The 24,246-nt window shown below is 42.5% G+C and overlaps 1 pseudogene across 1 annotated transcript in view; it reads left to right on the forward strand.

The window, feature by feature from the left end:
• Nucleotides 1-1,165: 1,165 nt before the first annotated feature.
• The window catches only part of LOC149800217 (uncharacterized), a 28,365-nt pseudogene continuing 5,284 nt past the window's right edge, over nucleotides 1,166-24,246 (forward strand). Inside the window, exon 1 of the transcript XR_016420948.1 lies at nucleotides 1,166-1,238. The product of XR_016420948.1 is annotated as an uncharacterized LOC149800217 (transcript). The remainder of the gene's footprint in view (nucleotides 1,239-24,246) is intronic.

Consider the following 24,246-nt stretch of genomic DNA (forward strand, 5'->3'; position numbering starts at 1 on the left):
AACATAATTTAAAGAACCTGTCACGCGAAGATAGTGCACATGTATACAAATAACCTATATATTCACTCTTAGATACCATCTCAACCCTCACGCATTGCAATCACTCAGTGAAATACCGATTAGCCGATCTGAGTGAAACACCAATCACCTGGTCATATAGCGTTTCGGAGTCTCACAAAGCAAATAAATTCCTTGTCAAATCATGATAATAATAAAAATGTGCTTTCAAACATAGCAACAAGACATGACATATGGAAAACACTTTCTTTGTAGACATTGGCCTACCTGTCTAACAACTGCGGTATTTCAGTGTCGAAAAACATTTATAATTTCTCCATCAGTGCTCTCCATGTAACGAAAATGGTTGTCAAGACGAACCCTTGATAGGCTCCGTTCGGTTTCTCTGGCAACTCTACAACGTTTCCTTAACGACTAGAGGTACTAATTCAGTTCTCATGGTAAACGTAAGCAAACACCATGATATTAAACATTCAATAACTTAAACTATTTGAATGTTCATGATCAAATCTATATTTCTCAATATAGATGCATCCTTGATGACAGCATCTTTGTAGAGATATGAGACGCGGAATTTTCTGGATCTACATGTGTCTAACACATATGCTTTCAATTCCGCACCAAAGAGTTAGGTGCTAATTTTAGTAATGAGTGGTCCAAACTCAAGACTGTTAAAGGACTCAAATTCCATCAATAAAATAATGTCTCTATTTGTTCAGTTACAACAAGGTTAAGCTCTCAAAAAAGATTCATTTTACTAAAATCTAAAGTTCGCTATCAACCAATCCTGGCTATCCAAATTCATATATACTCTATTTTATCCCATTTCCAGACTGGTACCCATTTTTTCCCCCATACCATTGGTACCATGTGTCATAAAAGTTTAAATTAAAGCGGTACCCCGTAAATGCTTTTTCTCCTTTATTTAAAAGTTAATTGATCGAATCTTCACAAACCTACGTATTTGTGAATTATTTCAGCTTATAAGTTGATACATTAAATTACTTTCATGATCGTTACAATACATAAAGTTACAGACTCTATGCATTATTGTGCAACGAGTTTTTGAACCGATTCGGTAGGCGTTGCGATCTATTATCTCGCGCACGGTATAATGAGGTCTCCAAACCACGTGATGCGCATGTAGATAAAACTAGAACTGACAACAGCCTGTCCTTGACTTGCACCACGCTAACGGATTACTTCGCGTTAAGACGACAGTAAGTATGAAGGCATTTTGATTTGGTTCAGCCCATGCGTACGTCCGTACTTCTGTAAGTCTGTCTATCTGTCTCTGGAATATTTTTTTAGCAAAAATGGACAGGACCATTGAATGTATACAAATGAAATTTGTATGCACACGTAGATGACCTGATTAGATTTTCAGGTCATTATAGACATCTTTTATTTTGATTTGTTATATATTTTGAATCTGTTTGGAATTGATATTGTTTCAAAAAATAGCTTGTTAGGAAAGCTTTTCCAGATACCATTAGGGAACACACGAACGATTTAGTTGTAGAATTGGCTGGAGCAAAGTAGTAGCAGTAGTACGGAAATGATGTTTTCGCCTCATTCGATACTATATGGCTCCCCGGACACTCCTTCTCGCCTCTAACCTCCATGAAATGTTATTCCCCACGCGGCAGATAGATGTTTGGTTTCTCTTTTGTTGTGGGGTTGCTAGAGGTATAAACACGTGACGCGAGTGAGTCAGTCATGGAGTCAGCTGTCGGTGTCCCAATAGGGAATCGAATAAGTTCAAACAGCACTTCCGTACTACTCTAGTCTGCAGTGATTGTCTCTAGTCTGCAGTGACTGTGGAAACGAAAATACCGCACAGAACAAGAGAGAGAGAGAGAGAGAGAGAGAGAGAGAGAGAGAGAGAGAGAGAGAGCAATCTATGGGTAGCGTACAGATTTTAAAAAAATCAATTTTACTGTCTGTAAATGTGCAACTGCGTGGTTGCTTATTTATGCTTGGATTTGCCTATAATTTGTTACATTTCCAACAGCACAGTCTCAGAATCGTCCACACTGTTACGAGTCTATGCTCTCAAAATAAATAATGGAAACGAGTGAAGACAACAAGATTTGTAAAATTTAATAATCAGTTCGTTTTCCTAGACTACAAAGTAACAAATATAAGAAAAGAAAACTTAAAGTATTACGAATTAAATCCAAATTTTAATCCAAGAATTAAAACACAAGTTATATCAATGAAAATTCTAAGTGAATCACAGTTCAAATCCCGATCAAAATCCAAAATGGAAGGTAATGGAGTCTGTAATAGTCAGCATTGTCAACAGTCTCTTTTTGAATCACAGAAAATATTATTGCCGGTTTTTGAATTTCGCATAAATTCCGGTAAATGTCTTTGTCCAAGAATTATCAGAGCACTTTAGTATTTACAGGGGAAAAAATCACTTGAATTCAATAATTTGAAGAAGAAAACAAATTCTGCCCACACTGGTTACAGCATAAAACAACTTAACGTGTCAGATGTTAATGCACGACTGAAATAATTCTTATCATTACATCAGGTATAAGACTAACTAAAATGCAAAACAGATTCCCGGATGGGGGCCAAGAGTTCATCCTTCTGGAAAAAATAGAAGTTTGTTACATGATAATTATCACGTAGTCCAGGTTTGACCTTGACTCAACTTAATGATTCTTAAAACAAGTATACGTCTTACATAACTCGTAAATAAATGCAATAATTCAATATGATTAATACAGCAGCTAATTGCACAATTAATTGTGATCACAGGCTAGCAATCTACATAATTCAATCTTGTATGATACTAATTTCTCTACAGAACGTTACGAAAGGTAAATAACTCAAATACGTAGGTGAGATAAGCTCTAACAAAAGTAACTTCTACATATACACATAATTCTTGTAATACATTCCTACATATTACATATAAACTTATAACTCTATTAGTAATGTTCAGCAAATTCGGGTCAAGAATTATTACCTTAAGAAGCCTTTCAAGTCTGAATTCCCCCTCTACCTTTTACGAGTGCCGTGCATTAGGAGTACGCCTCTCATAATTCACTCCCTAACTTACTAGACCTCTGCGTTGGTCAAAATCCTGGCGAGTACTGAAATGATTGTAAAATGACCTGTGGAATAAGGGTCTGCTCGAACAGCTGCCCCGCCCATATTTTCCTAACTCAGCTCTTTGAACTGCTGTCTGCCTAGTTCCTCAAGCACATGTCAAATTTCTTTCTCTCGTGGCTAGGCCGAGGCTTGGGTTTGAATAAATAACCTCTTACGGTTCTACCAGTACTTCGTCTTTTTGAAGATAACCGCCGCTTTGTTCCCTCCAGTGTCAATTCAAGCCGCAGTCTTGCGCAACGATGGTCAGTCGCCAATGTATCCACCCCAAGTAAGCTGTGTACATGAGGGTTGTCTTCAAAACGTGATACCTGGTCATTATCTGGATCTGGAAGCTGAAAATTCAGGAACACGTGTTTTGGTGCAGTAAAACCGTGCTGGATAATTATTTGCCAGTAAACTGCCCCACAATACTAGTGAGTGGGTATGTGTCTGTGGTATATGCAAAACACGACAGCGTTGATGCGGTTCCCGACAACATAAATGATAACAAGCGTGAGTGTGTGTCCAGTTAAGGGGATAACACCGGCATCCACAAAGTCAGTCATCTAACACAACTTTACCGACAGGAGCACTTGCTTCACGCCAAAACTGCATCGTTGGAGTTGTTTTTACGAAATAAGGTCACCGTGTGTTTAGCTCCAAATATCACTTTGCGAACATCTCTGCAAAACCCAAATATGTGACTCAGGGAAATAGCACACGAATATTATAACAATGCTCCACGAAGTTGTGATCGACGATGTGCAAATCCAAGGTTTAAATTATGGTTAGAAAATGCTAAATTTTCTACATCTGCATCAGCATTGACTGTATTGTTTCGAGGTCGTCTTATTATGTTTTCTTTATGGTCTGCGTGATCATCTACATCCTTGACAATCATCATGGTTGGACAAGCGATTCTTATATAATCATTGTTGTATCTCGCGAGTCCGGTAAGTGTCCTGACAACGTCATGTTTGTCAAGAATTTATTCCATTCCTTTACATGGACTGGCTGCATTGTTGAACAACGCCAGGGTGCCATTGTTAACAAATCCACTTGGACATATGCATCATAATTGGCATAGTTCTCGCGCACCAGTTTTCCCTCCACTGCCAAAATGCCATATATGGAAGGAAAAACCTGGCGTGTCTTGCATCTGCAATTCTAATTAATTGATTGGGGTCTCTAGCTGGGTATGAGTAATACTGAAAATCTCTCTCGCTTCGTTACACTAACACTAAATGCTGTATTCAGTATCTTTTTGGACAGGCTCATTGCAAAATTATAGAGTATTGGTTTTGTTTAATACCGTGCAAAGCCACTACACATAACCAGATCTGCAATCATATCTGACAATCACTGTTGAGAGGCTTCGTTGATTAAAATAATTACTGTAGACTGCATTGGTTCGGTCTATGGCAATGTAACTGGAACCGTCTTTGGCTTGGTCGATGGCAATGTAACTGGATTCGTCTTTGGCTTTTGTTAATAATCGCCGTACTCGATCTGTTTGTTTTAGTCGGTTCACAGCGGCACTTTTGACACCATCAACGACCCGCATGGCCACTTGCTTAACGATGGTGCAGTACGCGAGGTCAGAACTCCACGCACCTTGGTGCGCCTACAAATAATCCACGAATAACGTCACCGTGCCCATTTCCGAATTAGGTAAAGTACACGGGCTTCCTCGCGTTACCTACGCGAATGGGTTTCACCTGTTCATGTACGACTGTCATTTATGTGAGGATAGATGGGGACATACCCGGGCACGCCGGGGTTGTTGGATTGTCGTATCTGTGTGTAAACGCACCCCACCCACCCCGCAATCTTTAACAAGGGTGTGTGTTGAATGGCGGATTGTACTTTATTTCAAGGTGTCCGCTTTATTCGGTTCTCATTATCTAAAAGTTGATCGCCCTCGGTGTTATTACCCGGACAGAGTAAACCTACTGGTAGAATAAACAGAGATTTGAGCAGATATATAAAACAGAATGACTCGATACCCCGTACACAGACAATCAACATTTAATCAAGTACAAAAAGAATGGTGATAACACAATACATTAGGAAGATAAACTTCTTTCTGGAATAAATATCTTCACCGAATTTCAAAACACAAATATATTTATAAAAATAGCCGATCTGTTTTACTGACAGAATTAGTTCATTATACGATCAAGTGAACAACCGAAGTCGTTGCATTGTACAATTGCATAACCTGCTTATCATCTGGTTCACTCCAATTCCACTGTAGCTGTTCTCTGTCATTTCGCCTTTCCTTTTCCTTCCTTTCTACTGTTTCGCCTCCCTTTAGCCCTCAGACTTTGTGTGGGGAGGTCGACATGTAAGCATGTAGATACACATATACTTGGATACATCAGTGCGTACATACATCTGAGGATACGTCTGGGAATACGTCTGAAGACCTATTTTCCCCATTGAAAACAGAGAACAACCTAAATTCCCTATCGGTTATCCTACTGGGGATAGAACATATCTCCCCTCTCGTTATCAGATCTTACTATCGACATTGAAAAGATACCAAAAGCTATTTAATAGGGCCGAGCATGGCAGACCAAAACAAAATTAATTTCATAAGATTAAGGTACTTCCTAATGGCTAATTCATCACTTAGCATTAACATACGAAACTTAGAAGTTCCGCTTTCGTCTCAATTACACAAATGAATGAATTAAATTCACTACCTGGCTTTACGTTTTGTTCAGTGAATACACACATTCAAGTCTTTAGCAAACATGAAATTACATAAGATAGGTGAATTCACACGGCTTCTCGTAACTCATATTAACTAAAGTAACACATGAAATTCTTAGAACCTAATTCTTATAAAAAGAAGACGACTATTTCAAACAAACTCAACACATTTATATTCATATCAAGAGAATTGATCAACGAATTTAAACAAATAAATTCATGCAAATATTATCAAATTATTCAAGCAAAACATTATATTGGTATCAACGAATCTCGTGAATACATTTTGTGCTTTCATGCACTGTTCGTGTATGCCGCCAAAATTCTGTCCTTCGACCTTCCTGACATCCGGTCCCTTGGCAAAATGCTTTACGATAAAATGCCTTCCAAATTGAATCTCGGTGTTCCCTGTATCTTTGCTCTTGCAGCAAAGCTTAGAGTAATTAGATTTTTCGATGGGGGAATAGTTACAGCTAGGAAATTTCGTGTGGGAAATACGCCTTTTATTTAGCGTAAACAATCAGGATGAAATATATTTACCGCATTTTATGTAGGCGCCATAATTGGGGTCAACTTGACCTAGGTCTTGGAATAATTGTTTCTGGAATTTTCCAAGTTGGACAGTTTCACTATGAAATCTAAGTTAACCGTGTCCCGAAGAATCCGTCTCGCGGTTAAGTAAACGAATGCTTAATTTAAAAATATCGACCACTACCGACCAAACATTTGGATTCACTGCAATATAGCAACTTAACAAGCGCCTTTCCCCATAAATCTAATTAATTGTTATATGGCCCAAACTAATGTGCTTTTCGTAGATCGTCAGAACTTTGCCACATTACATTGGCTTGTTATGTAAGTTTCACCACGAAGCAACCGCCCGATAAAAAGCCGCTGGTCGATGTCCGTGATCAGCTCCAGATTGATTTTCGTCTTGGACAACAGGGCATCCCAGCCCATACCCGGTATCGAAAAGTAATGGGCGGGGTCATGCTTGAACATGTTGTTGGAGGTGTCACGAACTGCATCAAACTCGTGCGCGAGCAATAACACGTACGTGTGCAGATACAGACCGTGAATGTCGCCAAGGCTTTTGCACTCAAATACAGACCAAAATTTCTTTCCATGTTCGTTGCGAAAATACCTTCGCGCCACAACGACTAGTAAAATGCTTCCATCGGTGGCAGCTGAATTTCGGCAAATTTGTTCCAGTTGTTCATGTACTCGTACGGATACATGCCTTTGATAGTGATCAGGTCTTATTAGTGTTATAGTATTCATGAGTGAATCTAAGTTCTCCGCAGTCAGATTGCTCTTAACTTCTCCGGGGACGAATTCTTAAACCGGATCGAATCGATGAACTGCAACTCTCCTGGCCCAAACATTATGTAGTTTTCCATATTGTTGCGGATCACGCTAATCGGCGAGTCGGATGGAGGGATACTGTTTTCAGGATCAATTGGCAATATTATCAACTCGCCTTCTGAATCACCACGGGGATGTTTTTTGTGGATAATTTCACAGATGAAAATTACAGGCCTTGTGTGCGACACATATATTCAGGTCAGTGAAGTGACAGTGATCAAGAACTTTGAAACATTGACTTTTGCCCTAATCGCCGAACAGGCTTTGCTCTTTGTCAGTGGACTGACTTTGTTCTGTGTCAGTGAAAGCTTTCTCAAACATCCGGCAGTAATGGGTGTAGCAAACACATGGATATTATCACCAGTCATAACCATGCTGCTGGTGAATCAACCTGCTGTCGAATCTATTTCGCTGTGACTTAGATTGATATGAGGAATACCTCCACCGTATCTGGAGCGTTCACACTCTGAGCACAATGAACTTCTGGTGGCACTATTTGCCATCACATCTTACCACAACATAACAAAACCCGCATGGAATTTATTCTGCTATTTGTACTTTCTAGTCGGTACCATGCACATTTGTATCTTTCTCAGCAGAGCTGATTTACACTACAACATTCAGACACTCAAAATACTCGTAGATGATATACGGAACTTTCATCTTTCTCTACTCTGCAGTAAATTTGACTGTTTTTACGAGGCTCTGGTTAATGATTGTGCGCTGTGGTTTCTCATTGATACTGCCGCATTACAATTCTAACTGGTGAGCAGGTATTGAGTGTTAAAAACATGCATGCAGCGTCTGCACGGATATTTTTATGCGCGTACTTTCTGTATCGGTTAAGCAGCGGACCAAGATTTTTCTAATCCATACGTAATATCATACCGGTTCAGAGTCTTTCATTTTACTCAGCAATAACAAATCAGTTTGGGTTGTACCTTTCTGTCGGTGGGGAGATAGTATCAGCGGATTAAAACGTTTGTCCTAAGCAAATAGATTAACAACGTTGCATGGGTTAAGTGATTCAGCTTTCTTTAGTGTAGCTTTGGTCACTTGCACGGGACACTCGATATCATCAACGTCAAGTTTATCCAGGTGCTGCCTGTATTTTTTAAGCCTTGCTTGACTGGCACTGACCGGATATGACGCCGGCAAGATTGTTCACTCAAAACAACGATTATCAACATTCTTCACGTTGATCACTGACCTTGGCTGGACTCATGTTGGTGTTGCTATCTAACTTGATCCACGAACGGATGATACGGTGAGTGATCGACCTAGTCCTCGAATGTCTATCCCGATCCTGCATTGGTTTATTTCTGCAGCTTTTCGTGAATCCACGGAGCAGTAGTTTTAAATCCATCCTTGTCACGATCAGATGTTTCAGCAGTTGTCGAGCGTCTTAGGATAGTGTGTAGGTGGGTGGTATAATAGAAACATAATTTTCCAACTCACCACTACGTTTCTGAAATTTGATATCGGGCACCTGCGTTTGTTGTGATTTTGCGCGAACACACTCAGCTGTTTCAGTAGCAATAGATAAGGCGAGACGTTTTTGTTCTTAGCACGAAAACGGATTTGTTCATACTAGTATTCTGTCTTTCATGTTTTCTTGAGCCTTTGGATATTCGAATATTGTGCTCGTCCTCAAATTGTCTTAGCTGTGTTACCGCTGAAAGTGGTGGTGACGGTAATATTTGTAGACTCAACGCAAAGGTTTTATTTCAATAATTCTAGCATGTCTTCTTTGCTCCTACTACTTGGTATGCCGAGCGAGTTGTCTTAGTTGTGATTCTGTAGGCATGCTGATACTAAAGGAAGAACTAAGCGTTTGCAATTGTGAAATTTTATCGAGGGCATGTTTTATTTTCGATATTTTAACTCTGATCGCTTCAATTCTGGGGATTCTTTCATCCATTTCTTTTGTTGTTGTAGTATCTGTTTGTGTTTGTGCTTATACCTGGGCAGCCACAGGCAAGTAGTAAGGTGGGGTACATTAGCGACAATGGGAATTAGCATTACAGAGACCCCTGGGTCAGATTAGCGACAATGGAAATTTAACATGGCGAAAAATCGTGGGTCAGATTAGCGACAAGGGAAATTAACATGGGAATAAATCGTGGGTCACTCTAGCGACAAGGGGAATTTAACATGGAACTATAGTGTGGGTCTGTCTAGCGACAAGGGGAAATTAACATGGGGAATAGAGTTTGGGCTTTTGGGATTTTTTTTTTTTTTTTAATTTTTTTAAAATTTAAATTTAAATTTAAATTTAAAAAAAAGGGGTAGGCAATGGAAAGGCTATCTCTTTTCGAGAAATATGGCTGGCCCTGAAAAGGGCCTTTGGGTTTATGTTAATGTATTCATTAACATAAATGGTACCGCATTGGTCTTCTTCTTGTCCTTAGGCTACGTCTCACTGTTGGTCCGTAAATCAGCACTCTTTTCAGGCATCCTTGTCTTTCAACGTAGATCCGACGTATCCACAGGCTGGTGTTTGTCCTGTGGACAACGGTTCACTTGGATCGGACATACATGAGCATGTCCGTCCGGAACATCATGGAAGACACAAGCGTAGAAGATTGCACATCGGTCCACATCTTGAAGCGACGAGAACAAGTGAATCAATGCAGTGAACTCCGCTTATTTATAGGTACAGGAAGGATTGAAACGGATTGAATTCATTCACCAATCCGAACACGCGTTACAAAATTCAGTCAGCTCGCATCCAATCCGAAGACAGCAGTCTGTGACGTCACGTGGTCTATATAGATTCGTTAGCACTTGTGTGCAGTCAATCTATGCGACAGTGATTCAACATGACGGAAACTCAGAAAACGATCCATTGGGGTGCACCAGCAGGGGAGACTGCCCAAGGGAACCCGGACTTACTTTCAGAAGAGGTACATTGGGATTTTGTGGATTTTCTTACCTCGCAAGAATTTGTTCCGGAACCTTCGTTACCTTCTTCATTACCGCAAGTGGAGAATTGTAGACAGAGACAGAAAGAAGAATTGGAGAAATTTATGCAACGACAAAAGGAAGCGGAACAAGCTTTTCTCCTACAGCAACAGCAACAGCAACCAGAAGAGGTAAGAAAAAAACAACAGCAACAACAGCAAGAAGAAGTAGCAACAAAGAAACAAGAGGGTGAAAATCAAACGGCTACGGTACTGTTGGACATTTTAGCGGAGTTAAGAAGTCTGAAACAAATGTATCAGACTTCTTTATCACGACCGAAGAGAATACGACCTTCCCGAGCTAAACACGCCAACCCTGTGACTAAGCCTGTCGTACCACCCTTAGTGATTTCAACCCAATCATCAGAAGTAGGCCTTGGCCGTGGCAAAGGCTTAAGGCAGTTAAAGTTGATTGCTTAAATTCACCCCTACACCAAAATAAAAAGGCCCTTTTCAGGGCCACCCACATTTCTCGAAAAGAAATACAATTTTAATTTGCCAATAACTCAAAAATAAACCCCACCCATTTTACCTTATAGTACGTGTCTGTGTATGAGTGCGTGAGTGTAGCTTCTTATTTTAAAATCAAAACTCAAAGACACTTACCTTATATCATTCATGTATTCTTTTATCCATTTTTTTACAATCCAATTCACAATTCACCACAGAACACTTTAATTAAAAGTTCATTGACTTCTTCTTTCTCCTTGTTTAGTCTCTCTGTTTTTTGAATTTCTTCACCGTTTTTTCCTCATTTTCTTCCCTTCTTCTTTTCTTCTCCTGTTTCTTTGCTTCTTTTAAATAGAATTGTCTTCTTTCTTCCTCTTCTTCCTCTGAAGAATCCCTCTCCTCTTTCGAAGAATCCCTCTCTTCTTCTGAAGAATCCTTCTTTTCTTCTGACTCCTCTTGTTTCTTTTTTGGGCAATCTGGAGACCAATGTCCTTTTTCTTGACAATAATAACAGGTATCTTGACTTTTGTCTTTTTTAGCCCCTGTTTTTTCTTCTTTTTTGACGGTCTGGACACTCTGAAGACCAATGCCCTTTCTTCTGACAGATATAGCAAGTATCTTGACTTTTATCTCGAAAGGAAGGAGAGTAGTCCGTCGGCTGGTCTGAAGAGAATTTTCTAATGACCCCTCGCAAAGCTCTGACGAAACGTTCCATCTGGGTAGTCTCTTCCATTGTTGTGCTCGGCTTGAGAGTGAAATGAATAGTGAAAGGACAAGACACACACCCTTTTTATATACGCTGGTTTGCCAAGACTATAAATTAGTCTATGGTGTTTAAACTTGAGTCATTTGACGTTTTGCACTCAAGATGAAACGATCCCATTCATTCGGGAAGAAAGAAGAAGAAGAAAGTAAGAGGCAGAAACGTGATCTATCGCCTCGTACCAGGGCTGAAATCTTGGCACAAATTCATGCCAGTGATTTTGAAGAGGACATGAGTGAACCAGAATCCGAACCCTCTAAACCAAGTTCACCACCCTTAGTCAACCCTGAAAAGTACTATTCCATTCGAGAGACGGAAAAGCGCTCCTCTAGAAAATTTAGAACCACGGCTTACACCTACACGGTGAAGTTTAAAGATTTCAAGGCCGACGTACCCTTGGAGAAAGCAGAAGGGTTTATCACCGAGATGTGGGATTCTTTGCTCACCGCACTCAAGCGACAATGTCAAGCCAAAGAAGACGATCGCTTGACACTATCCATAGATCACGACGGTTTGAAATCCCCTGTTTGGATCGAGTTTAGCAGACCCGCAGAACTGACCCCTTCCAAAGTCATGGACAAGATACAACAGGTGCAACAATCTAATGACCAGTTTGACATCACCGATGGTAAAGCCACACTGAAAATGGCCCACGTCTCTACTCCTCAAGAAACTGGATGCAAAAAGATGTTATTGGTGGACGACCTTCGCAACACCAAAAAGAGTCTTGTCCGAATTAACAACCCTCAAGACCAGATGTGTTTAGCCAGTGCCATCGTGGTGGGACGAACCTATGCCAACAAGAACGACACGGTAGAATGGAAAAGAACCTGGAAAACTATTCAACGATGCGATCGAGCCAAACAACGAAATGAAGCAGAACTCCTGTTGCAACAAGCCGGACTGTCCAAAGACACACCCTGTGGCATTCCTGAGATGCAAAAATTGCAAGATGCCCTAGCTCCACGCTACACCTTGAAAGTGCACCCTCAAGAAATGCGTGGAACTCTGTTGTTTCGAGGCCAAGATTTTAAGGACGGAAAATACATTCATGTCTATCATCACGATGACCATTTCGATACCATTACCAGTATCACTGGATTCCTGGGATACAGTTATTATTGTGAGAAATGTGACTATGGTTATAACAATCGAGAGCAACACAAGCATTGTGGAATGAAATGCCCAGGATGTTTGGCCTCTCCACCCTGTCTGAGCGAAGGACCAGTGCCTTGTTCGACTTGTTTGCGCACGTTTGTCAGTCCTACCTGTTACCAACAACATTTGAAAACACAAGGTTCACAGAACAAATGTGCTTGTCAACTCCTGAGATTGTGCCCTACCTGTGGACAAGGCATACTTACCAATAATGCAAAGGCACACGTATGTCGAGGAAAGAAAAAATGTCACATTTGTCACCACATCGTGGACTTGGAACACCAATGCTACGTGCAAAAATACCAACCCCAACCAGAGAAAGAGGACGGTCACAAGAAGAAAGGCAATTTCATCTTTTTCGATTTCGAATGCATGCAAGAGACTGGCATTCACATTCCTAATTTCTGCGTGGCTCATCGAGCGTGCGAGAAGTGCATTCAAGAACCTATCTTCAGTCATTGCCCTCACTGCAGCAAGATTCCTGGAGGACGTGAAAAAATCTTTCGCGGACCAAACACGTTAGCCGATTTTGCCCAGTGGGTGTTAGACCCCATCGACAAGACGTGGAGCCAAGAGGACATCGAACGTTACGGAGATTGTCATCGTCATGCCACGGTGATGGCTCACAATTTCTCCGGATACGATGGACAGTTTCTTCTCAGATACTATACGGAACATGGCACCGAACGTCCTAAAGTGACTTTGAACGGAGCCAAAATCATTTTCATGCAAGTGGGACAAGTACAGTTTAAAGATTCGATGAGTTACTTGGCCATGCCTTTGAGCCGAATGCCTAAAACGTTTGGAATGACAGAAATGGCTAAAGGGTACTTTCCACACTTTTTCAATACGGAAGCCAATCAACATGCCGTTCTACCCCATTTGCCTGAGGCTCACTATTACGACCCCGACAACATGCGTACCGAACAACGAGAAGCTTTCTACGCTTGGTACCAGGCTCATGCCTCTGACCCCTTCGACTTTCAGGAAGAAATGTTAAAGTATTGTCGTTCCGACGTGGACATTTTACGGCGTTCCTGTGGAAAATTTCGAGAACTGTTCATGGAACACGGAGGGGTCGATCCTTTGAAAGAAGCTTGCACCATTGCCAAAGCGTGTTCCTTAGTGTACCGCCAACGATTCATGCCTGAAAACACCGTGGCTGTCATCAGTCCTCAAACGACCCACTATGTCAAGCGTCAATACTCGGTCAAAGCCCTACGTTGGTTACATTACTTGTGCGACAAGGAAGACAAATGGATTCAGCATGCCCGCAACGGAGGAGGCGAGAAGACCATCGGAACGTATTCGGTCGATGGCTGGGACTTAGAAAACCCCAAGATCGTGTACGAGTTTAACGGTTGCTTATTTCACGGATGTCCCGTCTGCTACCCTGACCGTGACACTAAAAATCAGTTTTTGCAACGAACCATGGAAGACTTGTACCAGGACACTTGTCAGCGACGCCTAAAGTTAGAACAGCAAGGATACCAAGTGGTGGAAATGTGGGAACACGAGTACGATCACCGTTTGAAAACCGATCCCGAGTTTAAACGCCTCGTGGAAAGTTACCAGTTCATGGACCCGATGAACCCGAGGGATAGTTTGTACGGAGGAAGGACCAATGCCACCTGTTTGCTGTACCAAGCCGACGAAGAGAAAGGAGAAGAAATCAAATACTTGGACGAGTGTTCGCTGTATCCCTACGTGTGCAAATATTGTCGCTTTCCTGTAGGGCACCCGCAATTGTTGACGGAACACATCGACCTGAAAAACATTCGACAATACGAAGGCTTGATCAAGTGTAAAGTTTTGCCTCCCACGAACCTATACCATCCCGTCTTACCTCACCATTGTCAAGGCAAACTGATGTTTCCCTTGTGCCGTACTTGTGCCGAAACGTGCAACCAGGACCAACCTTGCCATCACAGCCAGGAAGAACGTGCCTTGACGGGAACCTGGGTCAGCGTGGAATTGTTCAAAGCTCTGGACATGGGATACCAACTGTTAGAAGTGTACGAAATTTGCCACTTTCCCAAGACACAACAGTACCACAAGGGTGACCCTATTCAGAAAGGCATTTTCGCCGACTACGTGGATGCCTTTTTGAAACTGAAACAAGAAGCCAGCGGCTATCCTTCCTGGTGTCACACTCCCGAAGACCAAATACAATTCAAAGAGAAATACTATGCACAAGAAGGCATCTCTTTAGACCACATCGAAAAAAACGAAGGCAGGCGATCGTTTGCCAAAGTGATGTTAAATTGCTTGTGGGGTAAAATGGCACAACGACCGTGTTTACCCAAGACGGAATATTTGACAGAACCTTCCCCCTACTTCCAGATGATTCACGACAAAACCAAATACATGAAACACGTGGACGTCGTTCGAGAGGATTTGATCTTGGTCAATTACGAAGAAGATCTGGACTTTGTACAAGACGACCCTTTTGGAAATGTCATCATTGCGGCTTACGTGACAGCTCATGCTCGCTTAAAATTGTACGAAGCTTTAGAACTGTTAGAAGAACGCGTCCTGTACTTTGACACGGACAGTTGCATTTACATCCATCACCCGATTCAACATCACCCTGACATCGAAGGAGACCGTTTAGGAGCCTGGACAGACGAGCATCCCGACGACAATTTTCTAAGTTTCGTCAGTGGTGGTCCCAAAAATTACGGCTACGAATACCGGGACAAACAAGGAGAAGTGCACACGACGTGCAAAGTGAAAGGACTGACTCTGAATCATCGTACCAGTCGAGTGGTCAACTTTGGGGTATTGAAAGAAGCCTTGCAATCGGGAGAGGATGGAAACTTTAAAGTGACCACCTATCAACCGAACAAGATTGTACGTTTACCCACTCACCACATCGTCAGTCGACCCTTGGAAAAAGTCTATCAAATTGTATACCAGAAGCGAGTGCGACTTCCCAATCACTTCACCTTACCGTACGGTCACGTCGGTATTGGTCTGTATATGAAAAGGAACCCTAGGCAAGATCGATAGTTCATTGTTCATTGAAGTAACTTACCATGTCGTTGACGAAGAAGAAACCAGATTGGCCTGAAAGACCCTTTCGGGAGGACACTTGTGTGACCTTACCCCCTACTATAGAACTGGTTAGAACTTTACCCAAAACATGTTGTACAGACACTTGTGTTTATTCCACGTTCATGGTTATCATGTGCCTTTTATTCTTGTACTTAAGCCTTTGGCTTTTGTGTATTTTTGTCTTTCGTATTCATGTTTGAAAAAAAAACATTCAATAAACGTGTTCTGAAAAAGTATATAAACTCTTGTCTTGTTTGTTTTTTCGTGTCACAAGTGACATTTCTCACACCATGGCTACCTCTGCTGTCTCTGCTCCCTCTTCCTCTACTGTCAAAGTCATCGACGAACACTTAGATCGTGCCAGTTGGGAGGCTTTGTATCTTCGCCATCCCTTTAACATGCTCATTGCTGGACCTAGCGGTTCAGGCAAAACCGAATTCGTCAAACGTTTGATCGAACATAAACATCATTTGATCGATCGACCCCCTCAACGAATCGTGTGGTGTTACAAAGAGTGGCAATCAGTGTACAGCCTCTTGCGAGAAAGTCAAGGCGATTCCATCGTGTTTATGGAAGGCATTCCTAAAGAAGACGATGGCATCGTCTCTGACTCCCGTCTAACCCATTTGGTCATTTTTGACGACATGTTAGGAGAAGATGAAGAAGAAATTAAACTGTGGTTTACGCGCAAAGGGCATCACCGTAATGCCAGTGTCGTTTACATCACCCAAAATTTGTTTCAACAAAGTAAAGCCCATCGCACCATCAGTCTCAATGCGCATTACGTGGTCTTGTTTAAAAGCCCTCGAGATAAATCGCAAGTGCAAGTCTTAGCCAAACAGTTAGGAACGCCTTGGCTGACTCAGGCGTACGACGATGCCACTCAAATTCCACACGCCTATTTACTAGTCGATTTGAAACCTACGACCCCCGAGGATTTGCGATTTCGTACCCACTTGTTTCACCACTGGTGCCAAGACGGGGGGCCTGTCCTGTACACGTCTCCGTTCTCGACTTCATTTCACTCCCCATAAAAAAATCTATAAAATCTCAGACCCTTTTTCGTCTGTCTCACTCTCAGTGCGAACATGACGTCCCTTCAGTCGCATCTTCCCGTCAAATTGATTCGTGCCTTGTATGGCATCAGTCGAGAAAAAGATCCACAAACACGAGCTCGTGTCTTAGAAGCTAGTCTCAAAGAAGTCTTACGATGGTTCACGGTGACGGCACGTCAATTACTCCAAGGAATCATTCAGATTCCTCATCAAACCAAACGCTTTTTCGATCGAAAGAAAGTCGCTTTGGTCCAACTGGCCGATCCCTGCATCGACACTCAAACCAAAAAACAAATCATTTTGAAACCTGGAGGGAGCGGTACTCTAGGAGGGGTCATCATTCGCTCACTCTTAAGATGGGATCCTAATGCCCCCAAAGTTATACCCAAGACAAAAGTCCAACGAAGCCCCAAGAAGAAAAAGACCAGGTCCCCAAGGAGAACTTCTCCAGTGGCAGGACCCTCCTCTGACCAGACACCACCCCGGAAAAAGAAAAGAAGCCCCCAGAAAAAGAAAAGTCCACAGAAAAGTAGTCGCAAGAGAGGCACTTCGGCCAGGACGCAACCTTACACTCGCAAACCACGACCTGCCACAGCGGTGACTGCGTCTCCGGCAGCTTCACGTTTGTCCACTTCTCCGTTAATGACACCCAGAACTGAAGAGTATTTGGAGACGTTGATCACACCAAGAACTTCTCCGTTGATGACCCCCAAAAGAACTTCCCCAGTAGCAGGACCTTCCAATTTAGTGGCAGTGGCTGCTGCTCACAAAGTACCTTCTCCCAAAATCAAAGTTCAAGAAAGATCGGGCATGTTACAAAGTTTACTGGATTTGTCCAAGCAAGAACTGGCTCGATTTAGTCCGTTGCGTACCCCTGCACGACGTGTCAGGCCTGTCCTCAAACTGATACGACGTAAAGACAATCAGTGGCGACGCGTTCCAGTATAAAAAAGGCCTGTGACCGAGTAGGGTATCAGTGTTTTTTGGTGCTCCTGAAGACTCAAAGATGTCACCCTCCAGAAAACCCCAAGGAAAGAAAAGGAAAGGACTGCCACCACGTTTAGCCAAACATGGGGACATGTTATCTGTCTTGTCCAAAACTTCTCCACCCCTACGAAAAAAACTCATTCAAACAGCCTCCAAAGAGGTCATCGATACCGTGTGCGAATGTTGTTTGAACGTTTTGAAAGGCACGATCCCTTTGTCCAAACACCAGAAACAATGCTTAGGCAAACATCGTCACGTTCTTCGCCAAATGGTTCAAAAGAAAATTCCCATTCGTCAAAAAAAGAAGATGTTAGTGCAACGTGGAGGTATTTTACCTCTCTTGTTAGGCCCCATACTGAAAGGAGTCTTGGGAACCATGTTGGGAGGACTGGTGGGAGCAAGATAAAAAGGCCTCGGAAATTCCAAGATCTCAGAATCGACCCCTGACAACCCCATGGAAGGATGAAAACTAGCTTTAGTGCCTTACAAACGATGGATGGAATACTATCGGTGGCAAGAACAACACACCCCGCATTTACCTCCCAATCCCCATTTGAGCGAGATGTCCCAGTTAGAACACGAATTGCAGTCCTTGATGGATCGCCAAGATTTGTCCGAAACAGAAAAATCGCAAAAGTACGGTCAACTCTTGCAACGACTGCAACTCTTTCACTAGAAAGCTTTAGACGAAACAGCTCAACCCACTCGGAAAGATTTTAAGACCTTGATGAAAAGTCCAGCACCATCACCAGTACCAGTACCAGTACCAGTGACCAAGACAGAAAAAGGAAAAGAAGAAGAAGAAGAAGGGTTTCAAACTCCACCAGAAAAAGTACGCAAGTTAACAACACCACCTACCTCCAGAATCGGATGGATTAAAAAGATGATGGCCACCCCTTCTTCCTCACAAGAGAAAAAGAAAGTGAAGACAGAAGTGAAGACAGAAGTGAAACAAGAACCGATATCCCCCGCTCAGACATCCTCTTCCTCTTCAACACCTATTGCCGGTCGCACACGCAAAGCATTGCAATCCAAGAAAATACCCCAAGAGAAAAAGAGTAGCATCCTCCAAGAGTGGGTGCCTTATTAACACACCAACCAACACAAAAAAATGGAAAAAGTCTTAGCCAGCATTTACTACGATCCCTCCCATCCTGCAGGTTACGCAGGAGTTCAAAAATTGTATCGTGCTGCCAAAACGCGACTGAAAAGTCTCCGTTTACCTCAAGTGCAACGATGGTTACAAGAACAAGCTACCTACACTTTACACAAACCCATTCGACGCAAGTTTGCCAGAAGTCGCACCCGAGTGGAAGGCATCGATCATCAATGGCAAGCCGATTTAGCCGATGTCTCTCATTTGGCCAGCTACAATCGCGGCTACAAATATTTGTTTTGTGTCATCGACGTCTTTTCCAAATTTGCTTGGGTCGTACCCTTGACTTCCAAATCGAGCAGCGAGTTAGTGCGAGCCCTGCAACGAGTGCTGAAACAAAGCGGTCGTCACCCTCTTCGATGGCAAACGGACAAAGGTACCGAATTTCTGAACCAAGCTTTCCAAAAAGAATTAAAGAAACGTGACATTCATTTTTTTACCACCGAGAATCCCGAAACCAAAGCCAGCATCGTGGAACGTTTTCAACGCACTTTGAAAGAACGCATGTGGAAATATTTTACGCATCACCACACTCTGAAGTACATCGACATCTTACCGCACCTGGTGCAAGCGTACAACCAATCTTACCATCGAAGCATCGGACGTGCCCCGCAAGACGTGACTCCCGACAACGAAGTGTTGGTGTTTGAGCGCCTGTTTGGTACGTCCCCAACGAGGGCTGTCCCCACGAAAAGTGGAGACTTGGCCGTAGGAGATTGGGTGCGCATTGGCAAAACCAAACGCACTTTTGACAAAAGTTACTTACCTAACTGGACGACCGAATTGTTTCGGGTCACTGGACGAGTGCATGGTCGTCATCCTGTCGTCTATAAATTGGAAGACATGAACGGAGAAGTGCTCAAAGGAACGTTTTATTTGCCCGAGTTACAACGTGTCACCAAAAAAGAAGACGACGTGTACGACATCGAAAGCATTCTCGAACGCAGAACCCGTAAAGTGGGCAAACGACGTGTCAAAGAAGTCAAAGTACGTTGGAAAGGATATCCGCCCAGTTTTGATTCTTGGATCGACGCTTCGCAAGTCATCGACTATAAAAAGAAGTGACCATCATGCCTTTTCACACAGACGCAGATTTACAAAAACAGATTTACAAAAACAACCCTTGTGGGTGTGGTGTGGAGAACGTGTGCCTAAAACGCAAATCGTCTTTTTCTGCCAAATCTTCGTGGTGTATTGTGTCATCGGGGCATCCATCGCCAATTTGAGTTTGCAACAAGGAGACAAACAATTGTGGACCATTTTATTGAGCAGTTGCATCGGTTACCTGCTTCCTAATCCCTCCCTGAAATTCACATTGAACGGGAACCCCGGGAACCTTGTGTCCAGTGCCAGTGCCAGTCACCACTCCAACAACCACAACCAGAACCCCATTTTGGGCGGAGACACGCCTCTGACGTCCACTAACCCCTCGGACATCCACAGAACTCTGGAATTATGAGTCACCAAAACCAATTTTACTTAACCTTACCCAGTGACAGTTCCATGGAGGTGTTTCCCAAGAACACGTTGTGCTGTTACACGGCCAAATTACCTCAAGCCATCCCCTTAGATCACGAAGCCCATTGGGAAGTGGCTTTAGTAGAAATGATTCACCCGACCCAAGTTCTCAATCTCCTTCCCAATCAAAATTTTTTTGATGTGGAAGTTCATGACGAGCAAATGCAACAGTGGATGGATAGCAATGTCAAATATGACAAGAAAACCCGTACACAAAAGTACACCTATCACTTGTTCATTCCCCCAGGCTATTATTTTAGTGGTCAACATTTGGTCAGCACCATAGCCTCCAGGTTTGATGTCGTGTTTCTGAAAGCTTTGAAGCATGTTAACAAAAGTGTCACCATGGAGTACCACAAAGCAGCTCGTCGCTTCTTGATGAAATTTGAACGGAGTAAAATCCTGTCCATTTTATTTTGTCCTGAATTGTTTGACATGTTGGGCGGAGACATGGACATGAGAAAGACCATGATCAAGAAAAACGAATTACCCATCGTTTACGACAACGAGTCTTTTAGCAAGTTATTTCGTGCCCCGGTAGAACTGAACCAAGGACTGAATTTGATGTTTGTGTACTCCGATGTGGTGGAGTACAACGTGGTGGGACACACCTCCGTACCGTTACTGCGTGTCATTCCTTTCAAAGTAGATTCTGCCACGAACGCTGACGAGGAAGGTGGAAACACTTACCACGTCCACCGCGTATTTGTACATCCTCACTATTTGCCTGTCAGTAAGTCGTATTTGGACACGGTCAACATTGCTATAAAAGGAGATCTGGGACAAAATATTCCATTCACCAAAGGAAAAATCACGGTGAAACTCCATTTTCGAAAACGGTTCTCTCACGACTCGTAAGTAAGTCATGTATCCAGTGTACCGAGGGGTTGCTCGACAGCGAGGACACGGCTTAGGAGATATGTTAAAATCGGCCTTTCGTTCGGTGGCACCGGTGTTGAAACCGATGGTGGCGCGCGGATTGCACGCCTTGAAAGATGCAGCACTGACGCAAGGCAAAGAATTTCTCCAAAATGTCATCATCGACAAACAAAACCCTAAAGAAGCCTTCATGAGGGCAGGCAAAAATGTCTTGCTGCAAACGGGCAAAGACATTTTAGGCCAACGAGAAACACCTATAAATGCCCTGCACGCTACCGAGTCAGGCATTCAGCAAGGACAAGGCAGAAAGAGACGACGAAGAAAACACCCTTTCACCAGACTTCAAGCGAGAAAGGCCAAGAAAAGAAGAACCGTTCGAGACTTAGACGTTTTCGATTATTGAGAAAAGAGACAAAAAAATGATGCACCGAAAATCTTGCGCTTGTTCCAAGACGGAACTGGATCTGTTTGCCATGCCCCCCACGATGATGACGATGCAAGAATCCCAGTGGGTGGAATTTCACCCCGTCTCCTCACTGACCGATTCCGCTCCCATCGAGTTTGAAATCAAAGGACAGCCCGAAGATTACATCGATCTGAATAGCAGTTACTTGTACCTGAAAGTCAAAATTCTAGATAAGACTGGAGGTGCTATAGACGATGAAGCAGTAGCTCCCGTCAACAATTTCATGCATTCCTTGTTCAGTGGAGTGGACTTGTACTTGAATAACAAATTGGTCAGTAGCAGCATGGATACTTACCCTTATCGTGCCTACCTGGAAAATCTCTTGACGTACGGAATAGATGCCAAGAACACTCATCTCAATGCCTGTGTGGTATGGGAAGCTGACGAACCTACCAAGTTTGAAATATTGGAAACTGATGAAAAGAAAGACAACAATGATGGATTTCTAGAACGAAGAAAGAGAATCACGGGAGCCGACACAAGTTTAGAACTGATGGATCGTTTGCATTTGGACATGTGGTTGCAAGAAAAGTATTTGCTGAACGGGGTGGATGTCCGCCTGAGACTGAATCGTAGCAGTGCCGCTTTCCATTTGATGGCTGATAGTGACGGTTACAAAACCAAAATCCTAGAAGCCAGACTCTACGTACGCCGTGTGGAAGTGTTACCTAAAGTGGGAAACGACATCAGTCAGACGTTGAGCAGAACGACTGCCAAGTATCCCATACGACGCGTGGAAGTGAAAACCTTCACCATTCCCAAGGGACAGCGATCCATGATCGAAGATCATCTGTTCCAAGGACAGTTACCCAAACGTTTGATCGTTGGTATCGTCGAGAATACAGCCTTCAACGGTGCTGCCGAAAAAAATCCTTTCTACTTTCAACACTTTGGCGTGTCCAAAATCGAAGTCAGTCGCGATGGCAAGACCTTGTGTACCCGACCTTTCGAACCTGACTTTACCAAGAAGAATTACTTGAGATCGTACTTGTCCCTGTACGAAGCCACCGGACAGTTAGGAACCAATACCAGTCACGGTATTACGTACGAGGATTATGCAGGAGGCTACGCTTTGTGGGCTTTCGATTTCACTCCAGACCAAGGCAGCGACGAGGGACATTTCCACCCTATAAAATCCGGCCAGATTCGTGTGGAAATTCAGTTTAAAGACCGAGACCCTGATGAAACGGTGAACGTCATCCTGTATGCATAATTCGATAATACCATAGAAATCAACAGTTTGAGAGAAGTCATCCTAGATTACTAGAAACCATGGAAGACTGTTATCCCTCTTTACCTAGTGGAGAAACTTTTAGTGTTGGATTATTGTTAAAAAATGTTAGAGTTGTTGTTGTTTAGTGTTAAGTGATTTTTGAATAAAATATGTTGTGTTTTGAAAATATTGTTTGATGTTATATTGTTGGATTATTGTTAAAAATGTTAGAGTTGTTGTTTAGTGTTAAGTGATTTTTGAATAAAAAATGTTGTGTTTTGAAAAAATTGTTTGATGTTATATTGTTGGATTATTGTTAAAAATGTTAGAGTTGTTGTTTAGTGTTAAGTGATTTTAGAATAAAAAATGTTGTGTTTTGAATAAAAATGCCTTTGTCTTTTGTTTAGCTATAAGAATGTTGGATTGATGCTCTTTCATTTCTTACTATCCCTCTCATGACACTCACTAAACGTTGCGACTCAAAAACCGTGTGGGGGATGTTTTCCTTCACGTCCGCGCTTTGACTTTAAGAACCGGGTTGTTTCCAGTCTAACCATCCATTGTCGACTCATCCTCCTAAGAAGATGTGCTCCAAACTAGCTAAACTCAACGAAGCCTACGTGAATTTGCATAGGGTCAGACACAGTCTGATACCGAAGCCAGAAGAAATAGAGAATGTGAGAATGTTAAAAATCACTGAAGACCTGATAGAAGAGCTCTTCAGAGAAGAAATGAACAGGGAAAAAGAAGAATGGACAGAGAAGTACAGACTTCAGAGACAGCAGCAACAACAACAAGAGCAGCAGCAGCAACCTGAAGCTGACAGAGGCTTTGTCGATTGTCGTATCGACACCAAAGAGTTCTTCTTCTCTTTTCGAAGAAGCAGACCTATCGCCAGAAAGTCTATCCTCAGAGGACATCGCATTCTTAGAATTTAAAAAAGAATGCCACAGCAAACAAAAAAAAACAGCCCTTTTCAGGGCTACCCAATACTCAAGAAAAGAAATAACGATCGATTTGCCGATGTGTAGGTAGAGTAGTGTGAATATAAACACTAACTCTTTTATAAAAAAGGTATGAGGGTATGTGTTTGTGTGTTTGTAAGTGCTCACGTAAGTTGGTGTGGATAGTAGATTAAAATGATGTCTTTTTTTGGTGTTTGAGGTGTATATTTGGGGTTAGATTGGATTGCTTTGCGTATGTGGATAGTTTATTGAAGTGGTTAATAAAAAATTTTAAAATAGTGATGGGCAGCATAAAAAAGTGAGTGAGTGTTTCTTTTAGGTCCGCGCGTTGTTGTTATTTTTTTTGTGGTCATGATCTAGGTAAGATCAATTTTATGTTTTTAGGGGGATATTTTCCTTCACGTACG

This window comes from Sinohyriopsis cumingii, chromosome 5 (assembly GCF_028554795.1).
Source record: "Sinohyriopsis cumingii isolate HCF-2022 chromosome 5, ASM2855479v2, whole genome shotgun sequence".
NCBI lineage: Eukaryota > Metazoa > Mollusca > Bivalvia > Unionida > Unionidae > Sinohyriopsis > Sinohyriopsis cumingii.